This window comes from Aplysia californica, unplaced genomic scaffold, assembly GCF_000002075.1.
Source record: "Aplysia californica isolate F4 #8 unplaced genomic scaffold, AplCal3.0 scaffold00045, whole genome shotgun sequence".
In the NCBI taxonomy this organism is placed as follows: domain Eukaryota; kingdom Metazoa; phylum Mollusca; class Gastropoda; order Aplysiida; family Aplysiidae; genus Aplysia; species Aplysia californica.
In genome coordinates this window covers 1,140,419-1,146,836 of record NW_004797315.1, presented here as the reverse complement: position 1 = coordinate 1,146,836, position 6,418 = coordinate 1,140,419, and positions in this window count along the sequence as shown.

Genomic DNA, 6,418 nt, shown 5'->3' with positions numbered 1-6,418 from the left:
TACTGATATATTTCCCTTTGAAGCAATGTAATCAGCAACAGGGTGTGTGCAGCCATATTGGTTTGATTTATCTACACATGCTCACTGTGACCACTCCTGAAAAAACACAAAAACTGCAGGTGCTGGAACGGGTGCCACATTGTTGTCAACTATTTTTGAACCTGTTCAGATCCTTTCCAAAGCAGACCCGATTTTTTTTTTCGCTGGAATGCAAGTGTGCCGGCAATGGGTCCGCTATTTTTTTTGAAAGCTCTAACACTATAATATCCTCTCAAATTGTTAATGGTGACTGGGCACTGTGATGTGGTCTTCTCCTTCAGTCCATTCCATTTATAACAGCCTCTGTCATTACAGGAACTTGGATATAACTGTAAGTAATATGAACTTGGCTGTAACAGAGTTCAATTTGTGCAGACTAGGACAGTGATCTTGCAGTGCATGAACTTGCTTTTGATCCGTCAAATTATTAAAATTTGTCTCAACCAAAACATTTCACCTGTTTGTATGATCGCTTGCCTAAACACAAACTTTCAAACACATGCCCCCCCATAGTGTTGGGGGTCACTGATCGATTCTGTCTCAATGTCAACAAAACAGCCCATTGGAAAAGGATCTGCGGTAATCCAATATAAATGTAGTAAGCTGAAGGTGCAATGGTACTGGTAGTACAGTGGAATCCTGTAATAACGAGAGGGAGGGGACCGGTGCGAAATGTCCGTTATAGCAGGATTCTCGTTACAAGGGATCCAGTAATAAATTCAAGGGAAACAGTAAAGTAGGCCTAATCTATGATTTGGCGTTCTGTTTATTCCTTTTTGTATTTCCCCCGATGATGATTTGTTCAACATGATCTCAAGGTCTTAATTGATCAAAAATCGAACCAGGTTTCTTTCTCTAGCACTAGTAATGTTGACAAATCGGCCTTGGCGAACAGAAAGAAGGGGCTTTGGCTCTAGGCTAACTCGCCCGCAGTGCTGCATCTGCTCGCGCACGTCATACATTCACTACATCCATCTATCACAGCATTGTGACCTCTCCATCCTGCACCAGAGAAGTGAGAGGCATAGTATGTCTAGATAATCTAGACTGGGCTGGCCTATTACACGATGCGTTCTGCTTGTGTCTGCGCACGCCACACCCTCCCCACTCATTTGCTCCGGCCTTCATTGTTGGTTCGTGTACGCTCTCCCATTCCTTGTTTCGCTGGATCACCGACAACTTTCTCAACTGGCAGGGTTTTATAATAATGTTTAATTGGTCTGTGCACTGTGCACAGCAGCAGCAATATTCCGTTATAAACGACTCGCGTAACGGTCTGATTGCGCAATAGCAGTATTTTATTTACAAAGATAAAGAAGGAAAAAAAACGGGGCTTTAGAACAGTGTCTTTATAACAGACTTCTCGTTGTTTCAGGACTCGTTATAAGTGGACTCCACTGTATCCCTTGATAACGGTTATTACAGGACTTGCTTATAACGGAAAAACTTCTGGTCCCGTTTGTGTCCTGTTATATCCGAGTTCGACTGTAATAATTGACAACCATCTATAAATGTGAGCATGCCTGGTGAAAGCGACCAGAAGACGTATTTTGAAGAATCCCGTTTTGTTTTTTTTTCATTTCCTTGTACAGAGATAATTTCTGAACAGTATGCTTTTTGAATTTTAAAGATATCTTCAGTAGTTTTTGAGATACGGGTGATTTTGCAAGGCAGGATACGGAAACAAAGTTTTGATAAAAACGGCTTTAAAGTTTCCCCTTTGTTTCTGTTTGAAATAGATAGATCTACGCTTCGAGACGACCTGACAACACATTCACTACTCACAAACCAACTTTAAAAAGCAGTTCAGATAAAAGAAAAGCTTCAAAGTGTTTATATATGTCTTCAAAACAAATTCACCACCACCTTGAGCAAGAGTTTTCAAGAAATAGAACTAGGTTTGTGCAGGGCAGAAAAATGCAATACAAGTTTGCTCTCCAAAGAAACGAAAGGGTATGGATGCACAAAGATTCGCTTTGTTTACATGCTCTAGATATTCATGCGCAGTACCTGCCACTAGAGAGGAGAGAGAATGACCTAACTTTCGGTATGCAATGTGAGTGGGTTGACTTTATGAATGGACAGGAGAAACCATCCGCAGTGTGTATTCGGAAAACCAATTTTCTCACGCATTTTTGGGATTATGCAATATACCTCGTCTTAAAAAACATCTGAAAAATTTTAAGATATATTTTAAAGTAAAAGAAACTCAAGTCCTTGTAAATATTGATATATTTTAATGGCTAAAGAATCCATTTTTAATGGAACTTAGTTTTTGTCCAAAATTTTATTTTTGACCTTTGAAGCCTGATATCTCCGTTCGAACAAAAGCGTCTTCTTGTCCCTTTCACCAGGCACGCTCACAAATGTCCACATAGTACTGTTTTGTTATCTTTTTATAAAGGCAAAATCACAAACAAAATGGGACAAGATAAGGGAAAGACAGTTTTATTGCTCTTATAATTAAAAAAAATATGTGTGGCTCTGAGAGCACCAGTACAGGAGGTCATTTTGAGTCATTGTCAAAAGGCAAACAGGCCCAGAACTCATTTTTTTTTTCAAAAAGGTTTCATAAAAAAAATGGAAAAATCTAATCCTGTTGTATTTATATATTTAGAGGACATCGCAACATGGGTAAAAGTTTGCCGGCTGTGGCCAGAAATTTCAGCGAGAGAAATCCAGTCGGCATCATTGTGCCAGCAGCCTACAACGGCCGTCCTTGACTGGACTAGCGTCGATCTCGTGACGCACGTGTTTCTTTCGTTTACTTTGACAACTGTCTAAAAAAAGTCCAACTTTCTAACTCTGCTGCTCGAGTTCGAGCGTAAATCGACAGTACAGGGGTGATTCGATTACCTTTTCATGTAAAGCTCCTTGTGATGCTATGAGTCTGAAGGTTTTCAGGCAAAATGGTTGTGACCAACTTTTACCCATGCATCGCAATCAAATTTTGCTCAAATCTGAAGTCATCTTGATCAATGTTTCCTCTAGAAAAAGGACACTAATTTTAATGGGAACCTCATGTTTTTTTACCTAATGATAGAGAAATTTACAACTGTTCTTGGGAAAACGAGAGGGAATTAATATTTCAACAGTAGAAAAAGTCAGAAAAACTTTCCTTTCTCCTCTTTAAGCAGCCTTTTTATGGACAAATTGTAAATCATCTTTTCAAGACATACTCTTCGGACCCCCATGTACTTTACTTTAATGTTGAAGCCACAAATCTTTACAGAATGCTTCAGTAGCATCCAAAGTAAAATGCAAAATGCTCTTTTGAAATAAAGGCCTATATACTTTTAAAAAAGGAAGGTTTTGAAAATATACACGCCTTTCGATGGGTTTTCTCGGAGCCTCAAATATTTCAAGATAGGGTATATAATATAATGAAAGCACAAGAGGTCTTGTCAAAGCTACAGAACTCCTGTAGTGAAAGAATGTGAAACAAGTGAATGTACAGAAGGCAATTTGGGGAGGGAAGCATTGGAAATGAGCAATTTAAAAAAATAATAACTTTCCCACAAAATAATCTATCAGTCTGGGAACACTAAGCTTTCTCATGCTGGAAACTTGAACAGAGCAAGTTTTGAGGTGACCTCATTAATTTTGTAAATTACTTTATCAGGAAAAATGCTTTTCCATTAGATATTATTTATCCCCAATAAAAATTATTTCGATATGATTTTTCAACAAATGAACTTAAATGCCTTCATATCTGACACAGAAACACGTGCCATTAAAACAAAAGTGACACCTTGAAAACAAAACAAAGGCCAATTCCTTTTGGTGGAGAAAATGGATGTTCAAACTTCAACTACATAATTTTGTTAAATAGAACTTTTTACTACACGTGTATTACACAAAATATAAAAACTGGCAGGGAAAAAAAAGCCATTGTGGCAGATACAGAATCACTCTTAGGTATGTACTATGAAGTTAACAAAATATCAAGTTTTCGTTTTATTCCCAAAATACCGCAAATGTCATTTTTAAAAAGCAGTGTGCCTTATAAGAAAAAGACACACAGTCAAACCTCGTTTAACCGCCTTCCTTGGTTTGTATTTTGTTTGAGTACGGAGAAGCACATCGACACAATAATGGTCATTTAGTGCTGTGGGGGAAAAGTAAGACAGACCTACAGAAACAACAGAGGAAAAGTAAAGAAGTAAGACCAACCTGCGGAGCCCTCCAACCACCCACGCCTACCTTGGGATGAGCATAAATTTGGCTATACAGTGGGGGCTGGTGCAGTAATGGGGTCGCACTGATTATCATCTTGACTAGTGGAAGACTGGTAGAGAATAGAGACTAGAAACAACTGTAGCCAGTCCTGCCTCATCTAGATCTCTCTTGCACAACTGCCTTGCCCAGGAGATAAAAACAAAACAAGTCGCAATCAATTACATGTAAAGTACAGCTCCTGCTAAACTTAACATAAATTCAAATTGAAAGAAGCAAGGATCAGAAGCTAGGCTAAATGTGTCAAGGACCACGTAAGCTAGCGTTTTTTTAAAACCTTTCTTCACCCAATACTCCTCAGTCCTCTCGTGGCCTTCGATATGTCATGTACACACGAGCATGGTCCTCACAATAGAAAAACTGCACGGGCCCCCACCAGCTTAACGGTCATCGCGCCATGCTAGATACTTTGCCAGCAGGCCAAGGTGGCACAATTCCTTTGAAGTTTCTCCAGTTGACTTTAAAATTTCATTTCATTTTTTTTTTCATATTGATTAAAGCCAGGAAATAGTAGCATTTTCATAATCGGTGCAAATCAGGAGCTATTCGGTAACAAGTGTTAGAAAAAGGCAAATCTCACAGAGATGTTTGCGGGAAAGAGATCATCAAGCAGCCACTAAGTGTGTGTCATGAGTTGTTTGTAGTGTGTACTTCTGACAGCCACTTCTCTGGTGCTGCAGTGGGCCAAATTTACATTAGTTTAATATGGATCATATAACTCAAACAGTTGCCAGAAGGCAGTGTAATGGCATAGAATAGATACTATGTCTATATAGGTGTTCTTTTACGCACATGGACAAAACCTAAAGGTACAGAATTTCAGCATTACTCACATAATCAAATTAAAAGCAAGAAAACCAATAGATGAACATGCAATAGAGTCAATAAATGAACAAGCAATTAAGGAAAATCAACAAGCAATAAATGTGGACGAAATCTATGTCATATTTTTTTCAATAGTTCTTTCCAAAGTCAAAAAATTCTATTTCAAAAGGCATACAATAAATGTATGCTTAGACACAAACTGCTCTTTTTGTTAGCATAAAAACATTTCTTTACTTGAAAAGTAATTTCCACTCCGGTCCTCAAAACATGTGGATTTAGCACCTTGATTATTTTAGTTTCACTTTTTATTTCTGAACACACAGCATGTAAAAAATCACAGAGGCATAAACAGAAATCTGCAGGATAGCAAGACTTTCTTCGGTTTAACTGGGTTTTCAGTTTAGAGTGGGTGCTCAAATAGATGTAACAAAATAGGGGATTTTAGACAAATAACTGAACTGTTAATTGAAAGAATTTTAATAATAAGAGTATAACAGTTATCAAAAAAAAGAAGAAGAAGAAGTGGGGCCAACCCAGAGTCATTAAAGCACCATCTGAAACCAAAATGACTGCCAAGATATCTAAGTTATTTTTTTCAATTAAAAAGATTGAAATACCAAAGAAAAATTAAACAGAAAAGAATGAACAGACAAGGCACTGGCAAGAACCATTTTCTAAGGATTGGTATGTTCAACACAAGAAGGAAAACCCCCAAAATTACCATTAATATCATTGGTTACCATCAGCCCTCACTATGTGTTGTTTGAAAGCTTTGAAAGTGATCAAAACACATAATATAATGTAAATGAGTACATAAAAAAGAACCATAATTTTAGCCTCATTGTCATGTGATCAGCATCAAATACAATAATATCGTCTGTATTTGTCATGCAATCAACAAAATCTCAATTTTACTTCAGACCCAAAAATTACTTCATCAATACTTTTCATCACGATCTACTTCTAGCAGAGTGGTCAGGGAAGTGTATTAGAAATTTTAGCCACAGCAATTAATATGTGAAAACATGGGCAATATTTAGTTAAACAGGTTAATTAACAGATCAGATAAATCATACGCTGAAGATACAATTCTAATCACAGATCAATGCAATCAATAAAATCTCAATTTTGCAGGAGCCCAAACAATTTCTCACATATTATATTAACAATTTTCCTCACAATCGAGAGCACAGAGCAGTTAGGAAAGTGTTTCACATTTTATAGCCAAGAGTTTTGCATGAGAAAATACATGCAACATTTATTTATACAGGTTAAATATAAACAGATAGTTATGCTGAAAACGCAATTATAATATCTA